Source organism: Pavona decussata, unplaced genomic scaffold (genome assembly GCF_977016875.1).
Source record: "Pavona decussata unplaced genomic scaffold, jaPavDecu1.1 SCAFFOLD_219, whole genome shotgun sequence".
In the NCBI taxonomy this organism is placed as follows: domain Eukaryota; kingdom Metazoa; phylum Cnidaria; class Anthozoa; order Scleractinia; family Agariciidae; genus Pavona; species Pavona decussata.
In genome coordinates this window covers 1,579,573-1,595,985 of record NW_028145624.1, presented here as the reverse complement: position 1 = coordinate 1,595,985, position 16,413 = coordinate 1,579,573, and positions in this window count along the sequence as shown.

Below are 16,413 nucleotides of genomic sequence, written 5' to 3'. Positions count from 1 at the left end.
TTGTACTCTGATTTTGCTCAGAAGAAAAATAAGCACCAAATGAACTGCGCTAATCTCCAGAATCCACTCTCAGGCTGTAGCCTGAAAGGTTCTTCATTCTAGATTTTACTTTCGGTCTTCAAATGAGAAAAATTTCGCTTTTCTCCGACAATTTTCAGCGTTTTACTTTTTTTTTTTTATTTACCCTCCAAATGCTAATTTTAAAGCGAAAGTTGTTACGGGGTCTAGAGTATCCTTTCAATTCATGTTGACTTAAAGTTACGGAGGCTGCCGTATTTTGACAAAAAGTGTTCAAATATTTAATTGACAACCCCTCAGCTGACAACCGGAACGTTTTCTCTAACATGAAATTGCTCTAAGAGGACTAGGAGGAAAATATTGAGTGATTTCTGAGACAGGAAGAACAAACTATTAACAGTTTTTAGCGATTTCTTCAAAATGTACAGAAAAAACTTAAAACAATGGCCAATTTTTGCTAGCATCCGTTTCCATCCAAGCCATCTGCAGCCAACGATACAAATATATTTTTGGCTATACAAGGTGAAGCTAAAAATAGGCAGTGAACCAGCCCCTTTTGAGTTGAATCGAGTTATTGGGCAATATTACTGAACTTGGTAAAACGCCGACTTCGCCCACATATTATTTGCCTCTTTGTCATGCATATATAACGAAGAGAAAAACAAAGGTATGAAAGGAACCTTTTCCAGTTTGTAGTTTCATGGACGCAAGAAATTGTTTTTGAATCAGGTCAAAAACATTCTTGCTTCACAGATGCAAATTTGCTTGCGAAACAAATGTTTCCCACTTTAGCCAGCGGGAAAACATTTTGCAACAAAACTCTGTTCCAGATCTCTTCCAGCCGTTAATCGCCACCCGAGCGGTGAATATTTGTTATGCTTCCCGCTAGTTTAGCCACACTTGTGAAACAAATGTTTCCCAGTTAAGCCAGCGGGGAAACATTGTTAGAGTTATTCTGGTACCTTGCCGTGTATTAGCTGGAAAAACATGTCAATTATTGGTTGCCATGCACACGAATCGAGTTTTTGGTTTACAAGTAAAAAACTGCTAGTACGAACCTGAATTTTAAGAATTTAGACATCCTTTAAATAAGAACCTGTTCAGCCTTAAATCTAAATCAGGTTCTTATTTTCTAAAATTGATTTTTTAAGATTTAGAATTTAAAAGTAAAATAAAATAAGCTCTAAGGCATAGGAAAAGGTCAACATTTCATAAAACGTCTCTTTGTTTTGATGGTAAATTTACAATTTACAGTGCCCACATTATCGCACCATTATACACATTAGACTGTACCACTAGATTCTTCCAGCCACTATACTATTTACCATAACTGTTTCTAATCTCGCAATCTGATTGGCTAATTTTCCGTTGTCGATAAGAGTCTAGACAACGCTGCTCGCCTCAATCAGCACGCAGAACTTTTGACAGTCATTTTGTAAAAAATTTCTTTGACGTTGATATTGTGGTAAAAAACAAATCGCATGTGGTTTGGCGTTGTCTGTACTCTTATCGACAACGATATTCGTCATCACAGTGGTCAAAATTTGTTGTGGACTCACGAGGCGCAGTCCACAACATTTTGACCACTGTGATGACGAATATCGTTGTCGATAAGAGTACAGACAACACCAAACCACATTCGATTTGATAAATTTTGTTATCAAGAAAATAAGATACTCGGCGGTTTAAGAACCTGTATAGCCTACATTTCTGTTCAGCACCATTTATATAAGAACCTGTTAAGGCTAACTTGGAAAAATACAGGTTTTTGAGATACGGCACTATCGGCTACTTGACCGTTACCATTTATGAAGACCGATAGAAACCTATAAATTGTTTTAGCATAACTCGGTAAAAATGGTTTCTTTCTGGAGTCCGGCAATTTCCTTGAATGTGCTTCCAGAGCACGGTCAGTCGAACATTAGACCGCCCTTGTGTAGCCAATCAGACTGCGAGTTTGCTGAATAGTCGGTACTGGGTTATGCCAATACCGCTTAGAAGTTCCTTTCAAGATTTCTGACAGGCACTTTTATATCGCAATCGGAGTCCGTTACCTCCACCACCCAAAACTTCCAAATCGAAAGGGCGTTATTCCACGGGTTTAAGAAATTCGCTGGTCGTGTTTTGAACACTCCTTCTCTTTTATTAAACGTTACTTTTAACATAAATTAGCTCAAGTGCAGGCGCCGTAAAGCGGGGAAGGAACGAGGGATTCGAATTTTCAACCGCTTCGCGCTCGTTCTGCCACGCAGCTAGACCTCTGTGGTTTGGATTTATGGATAGAAAAAAACGCGCCAAACAAAAATTTAGAACTTTCGGTAGCCGCACGGTTCTTGTTCTGTAAGGTGGGGTTATTGATTTAGGGTCCCTAGTATTAAGCTGGAATGTAGCAAGGAGTCATGGCTGTATTGTATATAATCGTAATTTGTGAATTAGCTAATTATTATTTTATTTGTTTTTCTTTTTTCTTTTTTTTTTTCTCTGCATATAATTTTAGTTATAGTTTATTGATTTTTTAGCATATGATATTATTTGTATATAGGACCTCCGTTGATAACAGTAATTTCATTGTAAATTAGCTTAAGGGGCTACTCTATTCAAATCTGAAGATATCATGTAATGGGTAGTATTCGGAATAATTAAATGAGCCGAAGCTTGTGATTGAAACTGATAACACATACTTTCTGGCCGTAGTTCCTTACTTGCTCCGATTTCTCTGATTCATCAAGGCATTTTTCAAGGCGTTTGTAGCCCTATTCAAGGAGAAAGATGTCGAAATTTGTGCTCCACCCCAAAAAGAAATGTGCGCATATTTCAGTGCAAGATGGCCAATATCGACTACATGTAATAGCAACTCATCCGCTTGCGTTTTGTGTCTTTTATATCGTTCGGAAACGAGCTGCATGAATTCAGTACGCATCAAGAACCTAAGAAGTGTTGCCTTTTATGAACAGAAAATGAGTCGATCAATTGTTACAAAGGGTGTAAAACTGATGCCTTAAGTGAAATTAATGGATAGAAAAGGCTATCTTGTAAATATGCGCACATTATTACATTGAGCTGTGGGTGTTGTTTTCTGTATTCTGAATATAAATAACAGCAGGTTCCCCTTAAGTACTCGAACAGGTGGTAGGCGTGGCTGATTTCAAAGGAACACGTAAAACATTTTATGAATATTAAAGTTTCTTCAGCTATGGCGAATAGCCGGCAGAGCGAAAAGCATCAGAGTCGAGAGACAAACAGAAACTGGGCTCTTGCATTTGACAAACAAACTATGAAAAATACACATTGTGTCTTTTCAGGGTTTACATCATATTATTTCACGGCAAATATTGTATTATTTCTGCGCGAAATATGGTGGTTGCAAAGTTTACTTCAATTTGTCTTCAACTTAACAGAATTAAAAATTTCAACAGTGCGTTCGGAACAGTCGAAAAAAATGGTTGAGGTTTTTTTTGTCAGTAAAGACTGATGGGACAACCCAGGGCTTGCCGCTGCAGTTGGTCGCAGAAAAACGTTGTACATGACTGATATTCAGCTTACATGTCACAACTTCCCGGGATGTCATTTTGTTAAAAACACCAAAATTCATCCGGCTAATATGGAAAGCAAACACTCCTTTTTTCGCAGAAAATTACTCGAAATCTAATTTATACAAACTGGTTTTCCGAATGAAACGCGCATTTGCACCTAAAGCAGAGCGGAAAAGCTCTTAAATGGTGGTGGCAAAAATTTTCAGCTATGGTGGAGCTCGCCTGTAGGCGACAGAGTAGTTAGTAGTGACTAGCACTGCTAGAAATTAACCAAACCACATCCCCTGCCTTTTCAAACACTTTCCGCGGCAATTATATCGCTTATATTCAAACGTCTTAGCATGAAGAAAGGTTTTGCATAGGAGAACAGTGCCGGCCTTGAACTGAAGTTCAAGGGTTTGTAATACGAGCCTTGCATTAAGAATTCTCTATGTAATTGTTTTGGCTTTTAAGTTAATGATCCCTTATCGTATAAGGCGTGCGAGTGACTAGCCTCGGTCATGAAGCATAGAAACATTACGGCTAAGATCTGACCCACCTTAATGAAATGCCTTCTCTCTGGTAGCAGTTATCGTTTGCCTGGCTATAGGATGTTTTTGGACTTCTAATAATTACAAGCTCCTACATTTATCATTAATTTTTGTGCCAACCAACTGAATGAATACACAAATAAAATCCTCCCACACAATAGGTTGTGGTTAGAAGTAATAAATTTTCAGTCTCGAGTTTGGTAAAGCGCCAACTTTTTCCCCAAACAATTCTAAACACTATTTTAAAAATAAGAAAAAAAACACGAAATTGCGAGGGTTCTTGCCACTACCCGGATGATATGAATCTGCGCTTACGTAAAGAACTAGCCACAGAGCAGAATTGTAGAAGTGGTTATAGAAGTGCTTATATTTGTCTTGTGTCACACGCGTATATCCTTATTATCTCTGGGAAGTATCATGGGAGATATCATGATTTTGGGTAAAAATTCACTAAATTTAAACTTTTAAAACTGTGTTATTTAATTTCTAAATCGCTCAGACGAAAGGTTGAACCAAAATATAGTACAACCGATTAATAGTGCGTTACGACAGCGAAAATTAAAAACGTCGCCCGACGTTTTCAAATTTGAACCTATCTTTATTTTGGTCATCTGCCGGCGAAAATATCCGTGGGTAGTTTCTTTGCATTCTGATAGTCTTTTAATGGAATTTTGGTTATTATATCTTGGCTGCTATCAACCGAATAGCGTCTTTTCGATTTTCAATGTGTTACTAAAAATAGCGCGATACTGTCCCTTTAATCGCTTAATGTTTTGCGGCTTTCAGTGTCCCTCCCATGTGAGGGAAGACCCCACCCCGTCATGTACCAGATAAAATGGTTTGGTAGATTAAAGTGCCGAGCGACTGGTTTGAAAGTGCACTTTTTTTGAACAACTCTCAAGTCATAACTAATTAACTGTATGCACGTTTGTTCGCGGAAAAAATTACTTTCCCCGTTTCTCAAAAATATACCGTTTTCAATAGAGTGCATGTTATACAGTAGATAGGGTTTGGTTAGGAGACGTAAGAGAAATGAGTGGGGATTTTGACAGCCAGTCGCCTTGGTTCGGTAATTTCGTCCGTGTTGCAAATGAAAGGAGCAGGTTGATGATTAGAGTTTGGTATCCTCCTCACTGAATAGCTATCTTCGTTTCGTTCTTGTCCGTTTGAATGAAATGACGGAGGGTGGAGGCGAGAGGGGCCGAGGGGGGAGGGGGGGTTGAGTGAAAAATTGTTTCTGTTACAGAGTCATTTTCAGAAATTTTAATTTCCTAAGAGTTAGGTTTTACGCTGTGCGGTTAAATAGAGGAAAAGTGAGCATGAATAGAATTCTCTCATCTTGTCTCTTTGTGACGTTTGTAGAGCTGACTGTAGATCAACCTGTTGGGCGCGTTCTTGGACAAAATTTCGTTTAAATTTACCTGGATTTGCATTGACAGATAAAACCCTACAGTCCTTTGCCTCTACTTATTGCCAACATTTTCCTTCGGCATATATATAGGCGGAATTTTTTTAGCGAGAGCTGTCCAACTAAGATGCGCGCGTCAGCTGAATGAATAATTAAAAATTTCCTTCCTAAGACATGCGCAGGAGGGAGAGGTGGGCCATAGTGACGTCACTTTCTGAGAAGCGCGGGATTTTGTCCAGTTTCGAAAATGGCGCTGGCAACGTTGCTGAATAGACTTTTGATCTTCTTCTCTCGAGATAGAATATGCTGAAATGTTGCAGTGGAGTTGTGTGTACCTGTCTTCATCGGAAACTCCCTGTGATTGTCCGCGCCAGCAAAATGATGTCTTATTAATTACACCAAGGATTACACAAAGTACAGGTGAATCTGACATTTGACTCGGGACGAAGTCAATTCTGGTCGTGCGCCCATCGAACCGTAAGGAAATAAAGCCTACAGGAATCATTTCCTTTCAACTCAAAATTTGCGCGCTGACTGAACTTAAGGACGGTGCCCACTAATAAAGTAGTATTTTTGCATGGTTTATGATTATGCGGGAAAAGCGAGGGTTATTGGAATCCAGAAAGAAAATTGGGGGTAACCACCCAATTTTTTTAGAGATAATTTAGGAAAAATAATTATAAAAAGCTGTAAAATACAAAGCAATGTATGGCGTTGTTGTTGTTGTTGTTGTTTTTTTCCAAATTGAAGCTTTATTGTCTCTGAAAAATACACGGTTACACCCCAATTTCCTTTTTGGAAACCAAGAGCACTTGCTAGGTTCTGCTTTCTCCGCATAGTTTTAAACCGCGCAAAAATATCCCTGTATTAGTATGCACCACCCATAGGAAATCCGAGTATCTCAAGATGCGCAGAACGTATGCGCAGTAACAAAAGTAGGCAACGTCCTCGTTCCCAGAGCCTACGATCTTCTGGTCAGCGGTTGGATCGTAGGCCCTGGTAACAGCCGTTACCGGATGTCGTGAATTTCACGAAGCAATGTGCTCAGTGTGATAAATTACCATTGCGCTTGCTCAGTATTATTATTGCTCAGTACTGCTCGGTATTAGGAAGTAAAGACAATAGCGCAGAAGCGTAGCATTTTTCACCTTATAGCGCATCAGGTTTTCGACAGCCAATGAAAAAAAAGATATTTTTGGATGGACCCAGAGCCACTCGTTCAACGATTAAAAAAAAAACGTTGGGACTCTGGGGACGAGAATGCGTCCTTAACTTGAATTTTGCATTCCATCAACATTCAGTATTATTGTAAATGGTTTGAACCCAGGAGTCATGTCATAAGTACGTAAATTATGATCATCCGGGTGAGTGTAGTCCTGAGAAGGACTGTTTGTGGTCCTTCTCAGGACTACACTCACCCGGATGATCATAATTTACGTACTTATAACATTCAGTATGCCATCCATAATAGGCAAGTCAGGCGGGGGAAAGTTTCCAGTATAATTTTTTGTAAATCAGTGGAAAAAAAACGCAGTTTTTCGAATGACAAAAGTTTTACTGAATAACTTTCCTCTGTTGCCACAAAAGTTGCAGAACATAGCTTGCTTTTTAGCATGAACGATACAACTATTTCGCTGCAATTCAGTATTCTCAATGAATTATCTATATTTTACTTCTTCTTCTCATCATCCAGAAAGGTTTGGCATGCAGTTTGAGAACACAAAAGCGGCAACAAGGACTCATTTTTAACCCTTTCACCGCCAAATTTCTTGGTCTCTCTGGACAATTATCTCGATGTAGATGACCAAAACGGATTTAGTTGTCCTATATGAAGATCTCCTTTGAAATGTTCGCTGCTCTGCAATAACGAGGACTCAAGTTTTTTTGTGACGTCACCTATTGGAACCGTTGTTGTTTTGCTCGCGAGCACAAACACATTCTAATCGGTAAGTTGTCGGTTTATAAGTGTACTTTCGGGCCATTTTGCACTGCAGAAGCTCCCAGGCTGGCATCATAAAGCTGGAATGGAGAGTAGAGGCAATCCTCTGAAAGAATCCAGAGGTGAGAGATGATTTCATAGCGACTGGGACGTCAAAAGTGTTCGTATCGAGTCATGGTGGCTCACGAGTGAAGTTGTCTCTCTGGCCGTTCTGTGGGTGGATTCTCGGACCTACCTAGGCAATTTGGGGGAGATTTGACTTGCAAAGAAAACGATGTGTGCGATATTTTGCCAGTAGGACCGGGTGGCTACTACTGAATTAAGATAGCGGGACCTCCATTTCGTCGTTGTATCGAAATTACCCAGAATGCAACTCGGACGGTAAAGGGGAAATTACGGGCTTTGAAAAGTGGCTCGAATCAAATGGCTGATGTTCAAACAGCTGAACGCGTGAGAGGCAAAATTGGAGATAAATGCTTAGTCATGAGATTAAGGTTTGCTGTCATGAAGGAATTTTGGTTTTAAAATGAGATTTTGAATTAAAAATTGGAAGCAAAGATGTGTGTTTTTCAGCTTTGTTGATGCCGCAGAAAACAGGCATTTTTGGTTTTGCTTGAAAATAAATGTTGATATGGAACGGCAAACGGAAGATAAACTCAGTTTATTTGCTCTTAAAGCCTAAAACACTTACTAATTAACACTATTAGTAGACCATAATAACCAGATTTCTGGATTTGAGAACGTGGCCAATCTTGAAAGTGGTAGCCTCTAAAACGGCGACATTAGTCGCCTTTAGCGGTGAAAGGGTTAATGACAGAAGTTCAGTTAAAACTTTATCTAAGTAAAATACTCTTTTGCAGAGGCAACTTTTTAAATTAAAATTTCCGTATTGCGACCCTAAATTGTCAATTTTTTAGATTTCCGTTGGTGGTTTCAACCTTTGGTGATTTGTTTTATTTATTTTTGAAGCCCTTAATTTTATGAAATCATCACTGATTTTTTTCCCATTCATTGGTTAGTTGAGTGCTCTGCGCTGCTCTCCCTTCCCACACAAAGCGCCGGCAATTTCAGTGGCTTAGCATAACAATTGTCATTCGCGAATACTGATACAAGCGTTTCATTTTGTTACATAACTATCAAATAATAAAATGCGTCAGATGAAACGCCGGCTTAAAAACTTTTCTTAAGCTTAGTCTCATCTTCACATTGCTTCTAATTTCATTGTACCAAAAGTACAAAAATTGCTGCGATAACGGCTGCAATGGCAGCCTCTTCGTCGGCCGCCATATTTGTTACGCAATGTTTACTCGGCCAGGACCGACGGGGGTTTTTTTATGCAGACAATCCGAATTATTCCTAGCATTCCGTACCAACCATCCTTATTCCAGAATTGTGGATAAAAAAAACGCGCCCTAAAGCTCATTGCTGACCCACCTTTAAAATATACTGTTTCTCCAATAGGATCGTCCTTCTGGCTGCACTGGGTCTCTGCCCGCCTACAGAATGCCTTTATAACCATGGGGCACCCTTTTTATGCTTGTGAACTCCTTGTTTTATATTTAATGTTATTGCCAAAGAAAATTGGGCACACAAACAAACTCCTCCTGAAACAAATTAAAACTTAAATAGTTCTTCTGTTTCAAGTTTGGTTAAACGCCAACTCTTTTTCACAGACAATTGAAAAATAAGGAAAGACTATGCTCAGATATGGCATGCGTCATGTATTCTGCTTGGATTGGCGGTCTCGAAAGCGTTTGATGTGGTGATAAATAAAAAAAGATGGTATAAAATTTTAAGCGCGGTAACTGAAATGAGAAAGATTTCTAAATCTTTAAAATATTCATCATGTCAAGAGCGATGAACAAAGAAAGCATGAATCAAGTGAATGAAATGATTTCGACTTGAAGGGTATTCGTGAAGTGAACAACTTCTTAACACTGGTTGGAGCTGTCGGTATTTATATCACTCGGTATGATTGCAGGCGAATAAAAAGTTTGGTTTGCACCTGGAACCCAACACCTATTTTACCCTGCTGAGGATGGTATAAAAGCCGACTACGCGAAATACTAGAGACGCAAACGACTTCGTGCATGCTAAAAGACTTAACAGAAAGAAACCTCTGCTAGCAGGGTACACCTATTTCCACCAGGTTTCTTGGATGTGGTCAGCTTTTGGCAAATATGTAAGCTACTATTGTGTTATGATTCGCTATTATTATGAGCAAATGTATTTGGATGTGGATGATCAAAGATGCCGATATTCGCCTTGTTCAGCATAAACTCATTTGATATGTTCACTCACCTTTTGGCAATTGTATACAAAGATATTTATGTCCTAAATATAGTTTAATGCATTCCCTTTCAATGGAAACAAGAAATATTATAATGTTCAATACTTTGCTATATATAGACTGGTATCTTTTGTTTTCTGTGAAACTGAAAAAACATTATCATACAGTGATCTGTCCATTAAATAATTTTTTCTCTTTTTCATTTTTTCTTTTTTTCTTTTGCTTTCAATAAACTGACAAATCAAAACCAAATGTCTAGCATCTTTTTCTGTCTACCTCTGTCTCTCTCGATTTCTTTCTCTCTCCCTCCTATGAAATATTTGTAAATAACGTAATGATAATAAACTTAAAAACCACGGTAAGTAATGTTAAAAGCGTATTGTAAATAAACCAATGTGCTGTAAGTGTTATAAGAATTTGTATCTTAGTCGTGTTAGTGTTCCATTGTAATATAAATAGTGTTTATTGTTGGAGCACAGTACAGTATTGTAAGTAATATATTAAGTTTTTTGTATTGTAATGTAAGTAATTGTGTTGCAATAAAAAAAAGCATAGCATTTCTTTCTGAGCACAACACACCATTTGTTCAATAATCACCAACTTGCGCTCTTGATTCTTCGCTATTTGTTTGTTGAACGGTGTTAAAATAGCTGTACCTTGACATCCTTTTTAGTTACGCTGTTTCGCATTGATAGGGAACACGTAATTAACGCAACTCACAGTCAGATTAGCATGAACATTTTGCACGGTTAATTTTATAGAACCTTTTTATAGAAATTTGTTTGCGTTCAATGCTTTGTTGCGTGTCTTGAACAGCGCTTGACGGAAGGTTTTCTGCGCGAAAGCCTCTGAATGTTATTCTCCCTTCTCAAGAAAAGCACCGGCAATTTCAATGACTTTGCATAATAATTCCGATCTACGAATAGTTACATTTAACTACCTAACTGTCAAATATAACAATACAATTTGTTACAAGGAACGCCCGGCGGGCTTTCAAAACTTTTCTTCAGTCTTTTTCTTCACAGCAGGCGAGTTAAGGCAAACATTTTTCCCCTTAGCAGCGGGGACGCTAAGACTCACTGCTGACCCACCCTTAAAAATGTTTTTTCTCCACTAGAATCGTCTCTCTGGCACTTGTTTTCTTGGATCATTATCAGTAGCTGGGCACAGACCCTTATATAAAAAAGGCCAGTAATATAACAAAAAAATCACCGTGTATAACTCAGTGCCAACAAACGACTCTATAAAAATACATGGTTTAAAAAAGCCCTTATATAATTTGCAGCTTCCAACATTCCTTATAAACGTCGATTGTAAGAGTCCTTGTGACAGACCTTCTAAAGGGCGATTTTAAGACTCCTTATAGACGGCGATTATAAGACCTCGGTGTTTATAAGCGTTTTCTTCTCCGGTACAGGTCGGTTTTAAGACGATGGTGAACACTTCTAATGCTTGCGAACTCGTGGCTCTATTATTAATTTTCGTGCCAAAGAAAATTGGTAAAAAAAATCAACATATGAAGAAATGCAACGACGTTTCGAATACATATCAGTACATTTTGACTTCGTTGTTCTCTCATATAAAATAAAATTGGATACACAAAAAATCCTCGAACACATTAGTTAAAATTTTCTTAACAAGTCATCCCTCCCAAGTTTGGTTAAACGCTAATTCTTTTTCCAGGCAATTCTAATAGCAAAGAAAGACTAAGTTCATATATGACATGTGTCCTGTATTTTGCTGGGATTGGCGATGTCAGAAGCGTCCCGCGTGGTGATATTAAATAAAAAGAAAATGAAAAAGATGTAAATATTCATCATGCCATGAACGAAGAACAAAGAACGTATTAACCTAGTAAATAAACTGATTTTGACATGTAGTAAACAACATCTTTGGTGCAGGTTCAGTTTGTGGGGCTGTTGCTCTATCACCGGTATGATTGTGGGCAAATACATTTTGGCGCGAGAGCGTGTGGGTTGTACTTGGATACCCAAAAACTACTTCCGGTTTCTTCGACTGTCCTTGGATAAATTTCAGAATCAGCTTTTGGCTGTAATTTCAGTAGTAATTTGTTTACAATTCTGAGCAAAAAATATTTTGGTGTGCATTACAGCGGCCTTTTTCAACATGAATTGGATCAGTTTTGTTTTTGCTTATGTTTTATTTCGCCACAGAAACTTGAATTACAAATTAGACAGAAATATACAAAACAGCTAGTGGCGAGGAGGGCAAAAGGTTTATCGAATGGATATCAGGCTGATAAGGAATTTTGGATGAAAATTAATAGCAGTAAAGGAGATGTTTGAAACAATTATAACCAGATGAAGTAGTCGCTACATATATAATCATATGAAATGCCAGTTAATGCATTTCTTTCAATTGAAATGAGAAATATTATGATTAGATTTTTATCGCAAAGAAATTAGATGTCGGTGGAATCATTATTGGCACGATCTCCTTGTCGTTTATCAAACCTTTGTCATTACACCTGAATGTATATCGAACATTCAACATCTCTGCACGGGAATTTAACCGTATCTCTAGTTTGGTACGTGAATTTTTCCCCGTTTTTTGGAGCTGAGGAGTTTTTTTCAAGCACAGTATTTTCGTCTTTCTACTCAAAGTGGGCTTCACAACAGTTTGTGAAGTGTCATCAAAAATTATCCCATGGTCTACAAAGCACGAACAGTGATTGATTGAAGCCGTGAAAATTTGTCCTGGAGGAGAGGCCTGGCAGCACTAAATTAAGGCGAGCATTTGAACGCCTTTTTGGCTTGGGAGGCGAGAATTTGAACAAGTCAATCTTCAAATGCCCAGGGGAGTTCCCCGGAACTGAAGTTTCGAATTGAACGGTGCATAACTTATTTAGGGGCTGTTTACATGGCGGGATGAAGATCCTAGCACTAGGAAGATCCGAGAAGGCGGAAAAACTTTTCGTTTGCTTAAAATGCAGAAATTTCGGCCAAAGTGGTTACCAAGAGGAGAAGGAAAAGAAGAATAACTGTCGGCCTTGAGCAGCTGAACGCCCGGCTGCCGCTCGCCATGTTTGATCTTTTTATCCCTAGTACTAGGATCTTCCGAGCGAAAGTAGTTTACATGGTGCTAGGATCTTCCTAGTCCTAGGATCTTCCTATCTCTTAGCTAGGAAGTTCCTAGGAAGATCCTAGAGCTAGGGCCAAATACAACTTTTTGCATGTAAACTGAATAGAGAAATCTTATGGGGCTAGGATGATTTGCCCTCTAGGATCTTCCTAGTGCTAGAATTTTCCTACGTCCATGTAAACAGCTCCTTAGACGGCTTTATTACGGCCATTCCTTTGCCTATTCGTAATTGCTCCAAAATGAACTTTGGCCAGATTATTTTTTCTTTAATTTTTGTGAAATAGGAAACTGTTTCCTTTTCCATTTTTCTGTTTGTTAACTACGTGGATGAAGTGATTTATCTGGATTAAAATAAAAGAAATGGGGCATTTGTTTGCATATTCTAATTCTAATATACAGGCGGATTACTTTTCCACTTTTCAACGAAAAAAAAAAATCATTCCATACCGTGATATGTTAACTCTCTTGACATTTTTAGTAAAATTTACCTGACTTTAACAGATTAACTGGGTCATTTCTTTGCCTGTTCAGTTTGAAATCACCTTTCTCTTGACTGATTTTCAACTGATTATTAGTCGAACGTCATCAAAATAAAAAAAATAAACAAATAGAAAAACGTTAATAGACGCATTGTCTTTTTAAACAGTTCGGCAGTGGCAGGGAGCGCGCCATTAAACCAACTCGCAGACAGATTAGTATGCAAAGTTTGCACAGTTGAACAGTTTGTATTAAAATTTTTCTTGAACTTCGCCTTTTCTTCACAGCCGAGTTAAAGGGGAAATGTCATGAGGATTGACCGCTTCTGTAAAAAATGGTGAAACAAGATCTTCCCTTAGCTATAAAATTAAATTATTCTAGAACAACGAGAAGAAAGAAATCAACTCAGTTATTGAAAGGAACAACTCGTTATTTGTTCCAGCACATTTTGGAAACAAAAACGCGAAAACTTGAAAAACGTTAGGTTAAATCCATTCCGACCTATTCTGTCACTGGCCAGAGGCACTCATCGACAGTTTTATTGCACTGGGGATGATAACTTATAACAAATTAAACTAGACAATTATATTTTTGTTTCTGTTGACAGATTAACATTTTTGGGTTTAAAAATGACATCGAATTCTCGTGATACTTCCCCTTTAAGAGAATATTTTTGCCCTAACAGCAGGGAAGCCAAAATGTTTTAAGACTAAAGTTCATTGCCGACCCACCTTTAAAACATAAACTTGTTCTTGAAAACGACCATCCCTCTGGTGCTTGCTCTCTGCTAGGTTAAAAACTATTTTTATTCACCATGGTCCATCCTTTCAACGTTTGCGAACTGAGTAGCTTTATTTTTAACTTTCGTGCCAAAGAAAATTGCATGCACAAACAAAATCATCACACACATTAGACTGTCGTCAAATTTAATAAAATTTTCCCTCTCGGGTTTGGTGAAACGCCAACTCTTTTAAAACAATTCCAAAACTGATTTAAATAGAAAGGGGCTAACATAAAACTACAAATTCCCTTTGATTGCACCGAAGACTAGTACCACAATTTTAAACAATCATGCGCAAAATTAACGACTGCTGTAATATGTGTAACACCGACTGGTCTTCAATTTTCTCCTGGCTAAGTAAATGAAATGCGTTAGGTTTAACAATTTTTAATTTTTTTTTTAGTGTGGTGAATTTCGATGAGTTCCAACATTTGCTAATTGCACTTCAAACCATAACCTCAAATGGTAGGGAGACCATCACCTATATTTCTCTCGTTTATTTTTCTTTATTCGATTTGCAGATTCATATTTAAAATTAAACTCTCTTCGACTAAGTTCTTCTTTTATATTTATCAACCAGATGAAAAATAATCAAAGGGGAATAAAGTTTTAAGAAGTTCGGAATTAAGAATAACAAAAAATAGAAATAAAAATTAAAAAAATTGCTAAAAGATAAAAGCTATTTTTAAAAATATAAAGGCGAAAACGATATGCCTTAAAGAATTTTACAAAGACCCAAAACGTTTTCGATAAGTGTTAAAGAGGTCCGCGGTTGAGGCATCTGTAAAAAGCGGACCGGATGGCTGCGGATGGCGGATGCGGATGGAAAAATGCGGATGACAAAATAAAATAAAAAATGAAAAAAATGAAAAAATGAAATAAAATAAAAAGTATAAATATATAAATATACAGATTAGCAAGAAGAAAAAAATTGAATGGAAAATGACAACAACAATTAACAAAGGACTAGCGTTACCCGAAAAAAAAAAACCACCAGTAAACAAAGAACGGCGCTGGGAAGTCAAGTAGGGTTTGTTCTGCTTCACAGCTACCATGAGCAATCAGGAAACCTTTCTTTTCGTTTGCAAGCACTCTCGCAGGGAACAAAATTAGTCGAGTTTAAATATGCAGTTTCCAATAAATGCCGTTAGTTTTTAAGAGATAAAGCGCACGCGAGTCTATTTTACTATTACGAGCAGATTGTTTCGAGCAAACCAGGCGTCATTGGCAACTGTCAATCAAAGCATCACGCCCTACACAAAGTGTTGTGTCATGAGCAAGATTGCGGGGGAAGGTTTGTTTGACGAATTGTCGCGGCCAGACCCTGACGTACCATCAAGACAGATAGCTCGAGCAGTGTCTCCGAATTGAGAACTCCCATGTTTGAGAACAGGAGGTGAGTCATAAGGTTAGGTATAAGGCTCTCATTTCATTTGTGTACTTAACATTTACAACATTTTCTCGATTTTCCCTTAGTGGGACCACCACGTGGCCGAGACAGGAGATCACGAATGAACGGTAAGTTTTACTCAGAAAAAAATTTTGAAATCGTAAAATTTGAAGAGTGAACGTTTTGGATTGAAGACTTTTTCGAGACAGATTCATTGTAACAGGTAATTGGCGAATTCATAGAGTTACGGCGTTCGCGCATATGAGCTGTTTTTCGTCGGTGAGTTATCAGCCTTCAAATTCTGGGTGGCGAATTTCACTTTTTCACATAAAAAGTATTATGAAGAATATCTAAGGAAGCAAGAAAAGGCAACTAATTCCAATAATAATAATAATAATAATAATAATAATAATAATAATAATAATAATAATAATAATAATAATAATAATAATAATAATAATAATAATAATAATAATGCCAAACTCGACTAAGCACATGTAGGTGGCTTTTTTATTTTATTTTGTCATTCGCATTTTTCCATCCGCAGGATGGGAATGACTCAGTCCGTAAGTGTAAATGTAAGTATTCAATACTTTCATCAAATCGTAGGAGACTGTTCTTAAATTTTCATAACTCGAAAACATAGCATGCGCTCCGCTAGAAAAACACCAATAACAAGATTTTCCTTTCGTTGAATAGATTAACATCGATGCAAGATTGCGAACAAATCCACTTACAGTTGAGAGTGCAACGCCGATGTTTCCGTTTTGTCGGTGATGATACGTTGTGGACTCCTCAAATAAATACTCCTTCGCCGACAGCATGTACACTTTTTGCCTTGCTGCAAATGCAGTTTATTCCTTTCAACTTCTCCGCTCGGATGTTGCCGCAAGTGCACTTGAAGTGCCTAGCGTGGACCCCTTATTTTTGGCAAAAACCAAAGTA